Raw genomic sequence first — 14,159 nt, forward strand, 5'->3', positions numbered from 1 at the left:
GTACAACTTTTTCTCTTAAGTTCCTTTTATTATACAAACCTAATTCATACATTTTTGCCTCAAAAAAGGAATTTACAGGAAACAAACTCTTAAATTATAAGGTAATTCATACATTATATTAAAAAAAATAATACATTGTTATACATATATAAACACATAATTTCTTAATCGTAGGATATGGTAATGTAAACAGGTTTTTACTACAAGATTTTCCTATAGTTACAAACATTGTTTTACAGTGAGTGTTACTCTAAGATGTGTCTATGTAAAACGAAAGAAATACAGAACACAAGCAGTTCTATGTATAGCTTACTTCACGTAAACCTTTCCGCGCGGCTGCCATGCAGTTACGCACTAGAACGCAACACTACATGACGTCATAATTGCCTGAGTCCGATACAGTTAATGTTATAGAAGCAGAAAGATTTATTTATTATGATGCGTTTTGCCTGTGCACTTGCATTTAATACGTGCGTAATAACTTCTCCATTTCCACGTCCCTATTTCTTCAATCTCCAAAAGCGTAGACGTATAAAACACTTTAAAGTCGATCTGTGTAACACATTACACCCATAAGGTTCTCTCGTTCAACGTCTAAAATTCAACGATGAGATTGAAACTGTCTCACAATCAACAGTTCACTGACGCTCCTTATGGTCACTTGAGTACGGTCCAAATTCCCCGCAGCCGCAGGATCGATTGCAGTGACATGTTGAGAATTAAACCGCTTCCCACCAGATAAAACAGTGAGAGATGAGACAATAATACATAATGATACCACTGACATATGCTTTAATCCACGTACTGGAAACCATCCTTGCAGTAGCCTGCGTCCAAACCAGTGCGCGAGCCAAGCAACGCACACACGGCTTCCAACAATTGCATGAAACTAAGCTGTCAATTATATGCACGCTCCTTACCTCGAGAGTTTCACGGCGCAGATAAACACAGTACTTTCGGGAAAACAGCCTGTTAAAAACATTAAATCCGTAACGGTGCAGGTTGCGTGGATCTCAGCGGTGGACTCTGATGGGGTCTCGCAGTGTGAACGGAATTAAAGCCCGGGTTGCAGTGGATAGGAGGTCCCCCTACTATGGCGAGTGGTTCGTGCCACGGATTACCTGCAGAAGGAGACAGTCGTGTACTTTTACGTGTGAGAAGGGTATGGCCTCAACAGACACGTGACAAGTACGTCAGAAGCGTGACACCAACGTTGTTGATAAATATGTCGCTGCATTAGACAGTAATAAAAAAATAAAGATGAACACGTTTATTTATAATAATCCAGTAATATAATAAGTAATAAGTAATATCTTAAGTATATTTAGATGCTTATAGTCTTGTATTTTATTTTACTTAAAGGGGTCATATGATGCTGCTAAAAAGAACCTTATTTTGTGTATTTGGTGTAATGAAATGTGTTTAAGTGGTTTAAGGTTAAAAAAAACATTATTTTCCACATACTGTACATTATTGTTTCTCCTCTATGCCCCGCCTTCTGAAACGCCTCGATTTTTACAAGGCTCATCTCTCTGAAAAGCGAGGTGTGCTGTGATTGGCCAGCTATCCAGCGCGTTGTGATTGGCCGAATGCCTCAAGCTGCCCCGCCTTCTTTACGCCCTAACATATTGTGATGCCTTTTCAGGCCGGAGCGACGAGACATAAACCTAAAACCCATTATAAATGTGATATAAACATGATTTCTAGTCGTATTGACTTTTGGAAGGCCAAACAAAGTAGTTTTGTTTTCTCAACGAGCGTCACTCACCGCGGCCTTGAGTGAGCAGAGGCCCGGAGGCCTAGAGTGAGCCGCGGCCGGCTTGAGTGAGCAGAGGACTGCGGCTTGAGGTGGATTCTATGAAGAGCTACCTTGGGCTTGCAGCAACCACATGTGACAACCTCTGCTTCATCCACGGTGAAAGCGTGTGCTGTGATCGGCCAGCTATCCAGCGCGTTGTGATTGGCCGAATGCCTCAAGTCAGCCCCAGGCATGACGAAGCAGATATCGTCCTCTTTTGGAAGGCCAAACAAAGTAGTTTCGCTTTTGTGACGAGTGGGGCGGGGCCGAGAGCCGTGGGAACGGAGCGAGGCCGGTGGAGTGATTGGGAAATGAGCGACACCTGCTCCACTCACCGGTCTCGAGTCCCACGGAGGAGATCGGGAGGATACAAAAGAGGAGCGACGACAGTGAAGGACGAGAGAAGACCAGGCCTGGGTTTTATTTTGGGTTTGGTTTTATTTGTGCGCGGCAGTCGCCCGTGAGGGGCTGTCACGCTGTGTTTGTGTTTATTTGGTTATTAAAGTTTGATTTGAATTTCGCCGGTTCCCGCCTCCTTCTTCCCGTGACTATGGAGTTTTTTATTATTACATTGGTGCCGAAACCCGGGAGGAAGGAGGGACGCGCTGCTGAAGATCCCTTGCCGCTGGGGGTGAATCCGCGTGGCCGTGGAGCAGGGCGTAGCAGTCTGGCGCCGTGGGACGCTCGAGGCGGTGGCTGGAGTGAGTTGCCGGGGACGGACGAACTCGCTGCCGGGGCCGCCCGTGATGTGGAGGGGCGGCTGCTGTCCATAGCGGAGGAGTCGGCGTTCGCCAGGTGCGCCGTACACCTGAGGCCGGAGCCTGCTGCCATCCGCCATGATGGGGAGGAGCAGGGAACGGGGGACTCCTGTCCGCTGCCCGAATCCGAAGGAGCCGTCTCCGTCCACCAGGCGGCGGCCCCACCGAGGGCCGTCCAGTGCCACCGCCAGGCACCGCGGAGGACTTCACACAGCCGGTGGACGGCCGAGCGGCAGCGTGTCTGGAAACCAGATTTTTTTTTTTCTCCTCTCTCCCCTCTCTCGTCTCTGTCGCTCCTCATCCTTCCATCTCCTTTTATCTCACTCGTCTGTCCTTACCCCCAGTCCGGCGCAGGTCACCGTGAGCGGTCCCCCCCCCCCGGAGGGAGGGGTGGGGGGAGCGGAGTGGGGCGGGGCCGAGAGCATGGGAACGGAGGGGGAACGGAGCAGGGCCGTGGAGTGATTGGGGAAATGAGCGACACCTGCTCCCACTCACCGGTCTCGAGTCCCCGGAGGAGGAGATCGGGAGGATACAAAGAGGAGCGACGATAGTGAAGGACGAGAGAGGACCAGCCTGGGTTTTTATTTTGGGTTTGGTTTTATTTGTGCGCGGCAGTCGCCCGTGAGGGGCTGTTGCGCTGTTTTGTGTTTATTTGGTTATTAAAGTTTGATTTGAATGTTCGCCGGTTCCCGCCTCCTTCTTCCCGTGACTATGGAGTTTTTTATTATTACAGCTTTCACAGTGAAACACACAGCGTCTATATGGCGGCGGCAGCAAAAACAATACTACGACGAAAATAAAAGGTACGCCTTCTTTCTTTGCGTGAACATCTGGGCAGCGTTATGCAAATCGTCCCACATACTGACGTAGAGATGTGGGGGCGTGTTAGAACGAGCCGTTTCAGGGGGGCGTTGACGAGTCTTAACTTTTATAAAAAATATCTCTTTGGATTTTAGACTTCAGTCTTTGCAACTTTACAGATCTTCTTTATTCACCAAGAGCTTGTAACACTCCAAAGAGAAAGGAAAATTTGAAATCGCATCATATGTCCCCTTTAAAGGGATATATTTGTATTTTACTTAAAGGGATAGTTCACCTAAATCAAGAACTTCAAAACCAAGTAATCACTTTGGATTTTTGGCTTCCTTGTGATAAGCACAATGGCTCATTTCACTGTATTTTACAAAAACTATCAACACTAATAACATTTATAATACATATATTTATCCATTTATTTAACAGCCACTGTCCATTTAGTTGCTTATCTATTTATTTTCTGGTATCTTTTTTTCCCATTTTAATTTATGGTGACTCAGTATTTTGCTGTTTTCAAATGTCATCACTTGAAGGCACTGTTCATACTCTGCTTGCTCATGGAATAAAGCTAAGAATTAAAAATTGCCACTGCTTTATTTTATATTGTGGGAAGTGGTCTTAAAGCACTTAAAGCCATCATATTCTTACTGAATCATGAGTTTTGGACTGTGAGAAAACTAGATCAATTAAAAAAAATGCTAAGGATAAAAATCGAAATACGCTTTCATATTATGATCTAATTATTTTGATGACTTAAACATTTTTTATAAATATTCTAACATGAATTAAAATCACAACAAGAACAAAATGTGATGATTCAGATAAATGTTTAATAATTTAATAACAAATATAATATTTTTGCTTGGATATGTTTGTTTTACCTCTGTAAGCATTTTTTTCATATCTTGATGTGATGGTCCTCTTTGTTTTGTAAACGTTTTGCAATTAAATTAATAATCTGTGATTTGTTAATTCACATTAACATTTATTTAATTGACAAAAGTACAAAGAAAAGATTTCCAAAGAAACAGTCTATAAGCATGGTAAATTGGTAATAGTTAAGGGTATTAGGTTTGGCTCATCGGAAGATTATACATCAATTCTATGCAGTGATCCCACATGTTCTCTGTGCCAGAGCTCCTCTCAAATTGTCAAAGAGGCAGTGGAAATGTGTGCTGTGGTCAGATGAGTCCACTGTTCTCAGTCCCAAAGACCAAAGGGACCATCCAGACTTTCACCAGCGACAGATACAAAAGCAAACAATTGTCCTTGTGTGGGGGTTTATCAGAGCAAATGGCATGTGTGAGGGTACCATTGACATGGAGGAATTATATTGGCATTGTACAGAGACATATACTGCCATCAAGAGGACATCTTTTATGAGAAGTCCATGGTTATTAGATCAAGACAACACGCCATTCTGCGTGTGCTACAACAGCATGGTTTCATAGACACAGAGTGATCAGTCCATATCTGTCTCTTATATTGAACATGTATGGCCTTTCATGAAACAAATTTGTTCTCCGCGTGATTTAATGTTGAAGATCGAATGTCTAATATAAATACAACTTTATTTCTGTTAAAATGACACTCTTTTATGTCTAGATCACAAGGATACAAGAAAGAAATATCATACTCAAATCATGCATAGCCTCTTAGTGTTTCCGTACAAACTGAACATTAAAGGGATATTCCACCCCAAAATTAAAATTTTGTCATTAATCACTTACCCACATGTCGTTTCAAACCTGTAAAAGCTCCGTTCGTCTTCAGAAATCAAATTTAAGATATTTTGGATGAAAACCTGGAGGATTGAGGCTGTCCCATAGACTGCCAAACAAATAGCAGTGTCAAGGTCTATAAAAGGTATGAAAGTCGTCGTCAGAATACTCCATCTGCTATCAGACGTGCAATGGGAACACTTTTTGTAAGCGAAGAAAACAAAAATAACGACTTTATTCAATAATTCCTTTGTCAACAGTCTCCTCTGTGTCTGTCCATATCGCCGTATGCTGCGTATGCTGCGTATGCTCTTCTGTATCATCCCCGCCACAAGGATGTGCTGTTTTATTTCAAATCAAAGCTAAATACACGTAGAAACAGCACATCCTTGTGGCATGGATGACACAGAAGAGCATACACAGCATACAGTGATAGAAAGAGACACAGAGGAGACCATTGACAAATGAATTATTGAATAAAGTTGTTTTATTTGTTTTACTTCGCTTACAAAAAGTGTTCCAGTCGCTTCATATAACCCAGATTGCACGTCTGATGGCAGATGGACTATTCTGACGATGACTTTCATACATTTTATGGACCTTGACACTTTTATTTGTTTGGCAGTCTATGGGACAGTCACAGGCCTCCCGGTTTTCATCCAAAATATCTTAAATTGTGTTCTGAAGACGAACAGAGCTTTTACGGATTTGGAACGGCATGAAGTATTGAAAGGTGTAAAATTGATTGCACACACATGCATGCAGAGCTCAAAAACATGCGCACAATAGCCATTAAAATGTATGAAATGTATCAGCATTCAGTCATGTGTGCCCAGACATTTGGCTGCTACTGTATGTATTTGTCCCTTTCACATTCTCTGTTGGACTTTCTTTTGCACACGCACACACAGAAATGTGTGAGGCCACTTCATCATCATTATGAGTGTGTCAAGCTGGCTGGACAGGGTGGGTGTAGTGGTGGCCAGGCTGATTTAAGGGGCAACTGGGGACACAAGAAACATCTTTCCTGGGGGAGATGATAAATGAGCTTGCCTCATTTTAGAAAAAGGAAAGAAAAGTCCCAAATTCACCCTGTCAAGCACACCAAAAGATTTACTAAAAGTATTGTAATGTATCGCAATTCTTTTATACTTCTTTTGATACATTGATCATTTAGGTATAAATATTTTTACTGCACTGTAAATCTTTTTTTTAATGTAACCATTAATTTTACAGACATTTCTCTTAACTCTATAACACAATGCAATGAAGTATGAAATTCAAAATACTGGTAAAAAATAAATACAGAATTCCTTCAAATCAGACAGTATATTGTGCCCTATTTTTACACATTTTTTAGAGTGTGTGCAAAACGAAAAAAAAAAATGAAAGGAACACTTGAATCACACATTGGCTCTTGATGAATGAAATATTCAAGTTAAAAATCTCTACTTACAAACTGTGTAAATCATTGAGAACAACTCTTACAATGGTCAAAGGAAACCAAAATCACCAACCCACTGAGAGTTGCATTCAAAATCACACCAAAAATCAAAGTAAAAAATTTAATTACAGGCTGATCCAACTTGCATGAATTTTATCAAATCAACTCATAATGTAAAAGTCAACAATAACATACTATTTATGACTCCCATGTGCCTGTATACATTCCTGACAATGTCTAGGCATGTTCCTAATGAGATGTACTGGAGGGTCTCCTGTCAGATCTGGATCAGGGCATCACTCAGTTTCACTGAGCCTGGATAGTCTGTGGAGCTACTTGTTGGCTTCGGATGCTCTGTTACGTAATGTCCCAGACGTGCTCAATTGGATTTAGGTTTGGAGGATGTAAGGGCCAGTCAGTGGTATCAACGCCTTCATCATCCAGAAACTGCTGCTGGGTTGTTGCCCTTCTACAGCCCTCCATGCTCTTGAAAGTGTGCCTTGAGTACTAGTGAGAAGTACCCTAGAACTGAGAAGTAGTGAGAAGGACCCTAACACAATGAAAACTAGAGACAAATCAGTCAAGAAGGATAATTAGAGAGCTGTGGCGATCATTTATGGCGACTCATTGTCTTTTTGGGGGTTGTCTTCTTATCTCTCCACTACAAGTTTTGTTGCTTTCATTTGCACCAAAACAATCACAATCACTTATGCTTCATAACTGGACAGATTAATATCGATGAATTTTAACTGAATTGGTGTTATACTGTGATGATCAAGTGTTCCCTATATTTTTTTGAGCAGTATAATTTAGGTATGTTATTATGTTTTTACCAGTTGATATCTGGTGCAATATCTCTTTCTCATTTACATTCCAGTTGAGGCCTATATAGTGATAAATTCAGTGTCTTCTCTGAAAGGAATAGTTTACCTCAAAATGAAAATCTGCTAAAAATGTACTCACTCTTAGGCCACTCAAGATATAGGTGGGTTTGTTTCTTCATCTGACACTACATCACGTACAGTAACAATGCATGCTGTACAGTAAATGGGTGCCGTCAGAATGAGAGTCCAAACTGCTGATAAAAACTTCACAATAATCCACAAGTAATCCACATGACTCCAGTCCATCAGTTAACATCTTGTGAAGTAAAAAGCTGCATGTTTGTGATAAACAAATTTATCATTGAGACATATGAATTGATCAACTGGAGTTGTGTGGAAAACTTGTGGATTACTGCAATGTATAAGCGGTTTAACTCTTAAATTCTGGCGGCACCCATTCAACTACAGAGGATCCATTTGTGAGCAAGTGATGTAATACTAAATTTCTTTAGATCTGTTCTGATGAATAAACAAACTCATCTACATTTTGGACAGCCTGAGGGTGATAAAATGTTCTGCAATTTTTTATTTTTGGATAAACTGTTTCTATGTCAGGCCCCTTTGGCAAGAAATCAGAACAATGATTTAATTTCTGTATTAACTACACTGAAAATAACAAATATGAAGCTTATAAAGCCTGGCAGTGATGAACTGCAAGAATCAGGGTTTTTTTTTTTTTTAACTGCTCATTTTTTGTAATTTTTTTTTTTCTTTATTTTTTTCTTAAAAAAATTAAATATGCTTTTTCTTGTGTAACCGAAGCTGAAAGCAAGATTAATGCAGTAAACAGAAAAATTCAGAGGGACTGTATTATGTCTAATAGCACCGATTGGACATGGTGCATTTTAAATATTAGGACTGACAGTTGACTGGCCATCCTGCTAATGAGAGGCAGCAGCTCAATCACAGATCTTCTCCTTGGTCTGTTCTCCATAGAGACAACCATAGTGTCATTGGTGAATGTGTGTGTGCACTGTGCACTATATCCTCCTCATTATGTCTGTAATTGCTTTAACAGTGTGACCAAAATATGTTGAATCCACCCATCTGCCTGTCCACTTGAGGTCATTTTAATCTGCCATTCATTCCACTTGTCAATCACCAGTAACTTTTTATGGGAGATGCACAAGATTCCATAACTCAAACATTTTCAAGAACATTGTCTGCCCCATTGAGCCTTTATTATTTTAAAATATGTTTGGAATGTATATGTTTCAAATATGTTTCAAACTGTACGAGGTTCACACAAGAAAATTGGAGAAGTTGAGTGATGTGGTCTTACTATGTACAATGAGAATGAAAGAATGAACTCAATCATATCTGTTAATGTTGATAAATATCTTTACTTTGTCTTTTCAGATATATCAAATATATTATTTTTCACTCAAAATAACATCAGCAGATAGACAGACAGAAACAGTCACTAATGTATTATCCTCAGCTGCCACTACAGTCATAACCAACCCTGTAAAACCGCACATATGAAATAATATGAATATTTAAATATTAGTTTGTATATGTGTTTTTGGACACTAGAACTCAATTATGATACAGTAGGTTTTAGAGAATCAAATCATTAATTTATAATTTAAATAAATTAGTTAACACTTTACTTTTTTATTTTTATAGACAGTATGTTGGCAATATGAGTCCACTTGCTTTTCATTCATATTGTCTGGTACAAAGACAGCCAATGAGGAACTGTTCTGTCTGACATTAGAGGGCGCTGTTGTATTTGTTATGGGCTCCTCTGGATCGAATAGATTGTGTGTTTCTTTATTGCAGCTTTTACTTCAGTTCCATGATCCCTGGTTGATTTTCTGAAATGATTAGTTTTAGACACGATAACAATGATAGGTTGAAACCTTAATGTTAGGATATCACCTTAAATAGATTTAAACTTTGATTTATGAAAGCAAATCCAAGACAGCTGCAAATTGCACCACATATTTCTGTCAGATTAATATATATATTATATATATATAATATATATATATATATATATATATTATATATATATAATATATATATATATATATATATATATATATTATTTTTTTTTTTTTTTTATTTTTTTTTGAAAGGGGAATGCATAGTAGATCAACAGTCTATGCAATATTAATTGCAAACTGTAATTTATAATAGGCTATAATGGGTTTTGCACCTTATAAGAACTTTACACTTAAAGGGACAGTTCACCTAAAACGAAAATTTTGTCATCATTTACTCCCCCTCAAGTTATTCCAAACCTATGAATTTCTTTCTTCTGCTGAACACAAAGGAAGATATTTTGAAGAATGTTGGTAACCAAACAGTTACTGGCCTCATTGACTTCCATAGTAATGGAAAGTGTTAATTTTTTGGTGAACTATACCTTTCATTTTGATAGACCCTTTTGTAGTTGTAATATGGAGAGTAGCAGTGCTTGTGAACTTTAACCCTGAAGCAAAGAGTAAGAAATCCATCTCAGCAACAAAGCAAAATCTTTAATAGAAGACTTTAACGAAATTCAGAAGGTAAAGAAACAAAGTAACAAAACTTGGATTCACATATGTTCATAAAGCAATAAAATGAAACAAAATACAGCCAAACTAGGCAAGGTAAATAAGTGAAAATAATGCCATCTAGTGGCTGTTAGGTCTAAACTAAACAACAAAAAGGTCCTCTTTAAAACATAAATTTTGCAACAGAAAATATGCAAATGTGCATAATGTTTACAGTTACTACTTCTATTTATATCTTATGAACAATAACAATAATACTGCAAATAATAGTAAATTAAGGTCCAGTGTATATTATCATTTGATTTATAGCATTTATTTACAAGTGCATAGACATATTGCATACCTGAAATTTATATTCTCAGGCAGATTATGAAGCTTTACTACAAAAACTTATGTCAAGGTGTATTGCTAAGTGAATGTAGAGGATGAGATCATTTGAATGTATTGTAAAAGTGATATTTATCTACCTAGGTAAAATAACCACATGCAATTCTTTCCTCCTGAGCTCTTCTCTAAAGATCCTCAAGTTTCTGAACTCTTTTTTTTTTTTTTTCTTCAGTTCCTTTTGCTTTCTCAATCATGAAGTCCAGATGTCTTAAAGAGGATATAGATGGTGATTTCTTCCACAAGTCTTCTCCTCCTCAATCTTCCTGATTTATTCCTCTAGTTTAATCATTACACACTTGTTTTCTCCAAACTCATTTTCATATTTCTTTTTCAGATCCTCTTTTGTTCTTCTGACCCTCCTTGTCTTAATCTCGTTTATTTTCTCTTCTTTCACATGTTTAGTATGGTCACATTTCCCAGTGCAGACTGTACACTTTCCCTTCGTCATCACATCCCTGTTGAAAAAACAACAGTATATGCTGCTTAGGACCAATTTAATCCAGCTCAGACCAGCAGCCATTCTTTAAAACATACTTAACCAGCATATACTGTTTTTTTTTTTTTTCAACAGGGATCTTTGACCCACCAGCATCCAGGATAGAGACAGTTCTCCTGACAGAAGGTCACCTGAGTTGTCAAGTGCCATCATGATGCATCTATTTTGACTTTTGCTTTGTAGGGTTCATCAAATTCATATTTAAAGTTCTTCTGCTTTTCTCTGAAATTTTCCCACAGCCTTAAAGCTGTTTTTGTTTGCTCCAGCTCTTGTTTTTTTTTAGTTCTGCCAGCATGATTCTGGAGTTCTGCATCCAGTGGTTTTCGGGCTCTAAGCACATCTTCAGACATAAAAAGCTTTTTAGGTTTATCCCATTCAGATAATCAACAATTGCACAAAGCTTTCAGTTAAACGATCCCAGGATGCTTTGTAACTCTCTCTGTCTTCCTCATCAAAGATCACACTCTGACAGTTGTTCGATATGAAATAAACAGGCTGACCATCTGTTGTTTTTGCACATGGAATTTTGGATGTTTTGATAAATTTTTTTATTTATTTATTTTTTATGGGGGGAGGGGACAGTTTCATTAGAGTTTATAATGAGTACCACAATTTTCTTTTCTATAATAATGACAGACTTTCTGCAGACTGCATGAATTTAATAAATGCTATCCCCAGATCTGAACAACTGCTGTAGAGCTACAGCAATGCATTTGTCTTTATCTTCATTTATCTTTATCTTCATATATATATATATATTTTATTTATTTATTTATTATTATGTACCTGCAAGCTCAAGTTCAAAACAACAAATCACTGTAGAAGTTATATATGAACGATTCTGCACTTCATAAATAAACAAAGTTGCATCGATGAGTTTGCACTTTGCAGGCTTGTTTAGTAAAAAGAAAAAACAGCAAAAAATGATGTTATTAAATTTTTGTGTAATATATATTGTTTTTTTTTGGAAATATGTGAGTGTTGTTTTGTGTTGTGTGGAGTTTTTTGATGTGAAGGGGTGTGTATGGTGTAATCCCCACTTTTTCTCCAGAGTAGCTCTGTAAATACCTTTTTTTTTTCTTGCTGTATTTTAATATTTGCTATAGAATTTAGCTTTTTAACTTAATTTAATTTGTAGATTATATTGAAATGCACAATTGTATAGCCCAAAAGCAATGTTAAAGATGAACCAGAATCAGAGTGTAATAATGTGGATGAATTCCAAAACTGTGAATGAATAGCAAAAACTTAACATAATCATATGTAAACTTTCATTTTAACAACAGACGTCAGTGGAGAAAATTTCAAAGACCCACGCTTCTACATGTTTCCCTTACCAACCAAATTAAAAACACTCAGGACAAAATCAATACATGTGTATATATACACCAAACTCATCATTAGATTTACAGGAAAGCCCACCTTTTGAAAATCTTGTAAAGTACAAGAAAGCTTGGGGTTTTGTTTGTTTGTGTGCTTTTTTTATTTTATTTGGTAGCACACAATGAAAGGATAGTTATATAAGAGGACAAATTATATTTATTAACAAAACATCACATCCTATATAATAGCGGTGCTGGTCAAGTTACCATTATTTGTCTTAGTATTACTTCTTGACAAAACAGGTATTAAAGAAAAAGAATAAATTCACACTGAATAGCAGGTGTTAAATCTTCAAAAAAATATCTGAAGATCTTTGAGACTATTTTGGATGTGTGGGCTTTTTTGTTTTATTCATTCAATTTATTTATTTGTTTTCCTGTATTTCGCTAGTACTAATGTTAACGTAGAAAATACGCAGATGCAAAAGTCACATAATTCACAAGGAATTGTTTTTGTTGTAATTTGTTGTTGTTTTCTGTTGCGGCACACAATAACAGAAAAATATGGAGAGGACAATTACATAAGACATTTTTATAATAAAACATCCAACCATAGATCTCTGAAGATAATAACAGGGACCCTTTTCACATTTACAGGGCTCCAGCATCCTGGTGAACCCACAGAGGGTAAGCAGTTTGGTTAATAGATGAAAAATCAGAAGTAACTTCACCCTAAAATGAAAATTCTGTCATAATTTACTCTCTCCTCAAGTTGTTCCAAACCTGTATGAATTTCAAAAAAATATATATTGAAGAATATTGGTAACCACACAGTTTTTGGACCTCACTGACTTATAGTATTATTATTTTTAATACAATGGAATATTCAAACTACAACGTCCTATTACTCATACTTAAAAATTTACATCTTTTTTGTGCATTTATCTGTAATCGGAGTATGCCAGAAGTGGCAGAATATGCATATCAATTTCCCTCTCGATTACAATGAAAAAAAAAATCTTATATTTAAAAATGATCATATCTCAGCAGCAGAATATCACAGAAACCTTTTTTTTGTTCTAGGTGATAACCAGAAAAGAAACATGATTCCGCAAAAGTCATGTGATTTGTGTTTTTACTTGCGTGGAATGAGAAAAACTATAAGAATGCTTTATTCAAAGATATACAGTATGTGTAATCCTTTATTTTCCCTTTAAATTTCAGTCTAGCTAGCTTCTTGGCTATTATTGAATCTTATTCAAAATATTAAGTAGTAGTTCTAAAGTAAATGGAATCCTGGTGACATCCTTTACATTTAGCAGATTATCAAAATATTGTTCTCACAACTTAACAAACCATTATTTTTGATATATATATATATATATATATATATATATATATATATATATATTATATATATATATATATATATAAAGATTTTTCATTTTTAAGTGCATTGCTAGGGTAGATATGTATTTAACATGCCCAATCATGTATTACACAAAATCATACACTAGGGGGTAGAAGTTTGCTATACTGTATATAAAGACAAATATGTTTCCATACATGCAATTCAACCTTTAAAAATATTTATTTGTTAATCACTTTTGACAGTAATGGCCCTCATTTATCTTATGTGTGCTGTTAAAGGTATACTCTACCCCAAAATGAAAATTTTGTCATTAATCACAGTATTAATCACAGTATTCTGACGATGACTTTCATACCTTATATGGTCCTTGACACTGTTATTTACTTGGCAGTCTATGGGACAGTCTCAAGCCTCCAGGTTTTCATCCAAAATATCTTAAATTGTGTTCCGAAGATGAACAAAGCTTTTACGGGTTTGGAACGAAATGGGGGTAAATGATTAATGATAAATTTTTCATTTTGGGGTGGAGTATCCCTGTAAGTTATTGGTAGGTGTCCCTGGCCTTCATAAATAACTAAATGAATGAATAAATAAATAATTTAATGAATTCATTAATAAAAAAACATTCCTTAAAATATGCAAATACATACTAAAGAC

General features: G+C 37.0%; 1 protein-coding gene across 6 annotated transcripts in view; it reads right to left on the bottom strand.

Moving 5' to 3' along the window:
* The window catches only part of LOC109077236 (disks large-associated protein 1-like), a 123,447-nt gene extending 122,213 nt beyond the window's left edge, over positions 1-1,234 (bottom strand). For 2 of the 6 annotated variants that reach the window (XR_006158392.1, XM_042751579.1), the window contains exon 1: positions 921-1,234. The gene's annotated coding sequence lies outside the window, so the exon portion shown is untranslated. The remainder of the gene's footprint in view (positions 1-920) is intronic. The other 4 variants (XM_042751578.1, XM_042751575.1, XM_042751574.1 and 1 more) reach the window with 4 other exon arrangements.
* Between the last annotated feature and the right edge of the window lie 12,925 nt (positions 1,235-14,159).

Source organism: Cyprinus carpio, chromosome B24 (assembly GCF_018340385.1).
Source record: "Cyprinus carpio isolate SPL01 chromosome B24, ASM1834038v1, whole genome shotgun sequence".
NCBI classification, from domain to species: domain Eukaryota; kingdom Metazoa; phylum Chordata; class Actinopteri; order Cypriniformes; family Cyprinidae; genus Cyprinus; species Cyprinus carpio.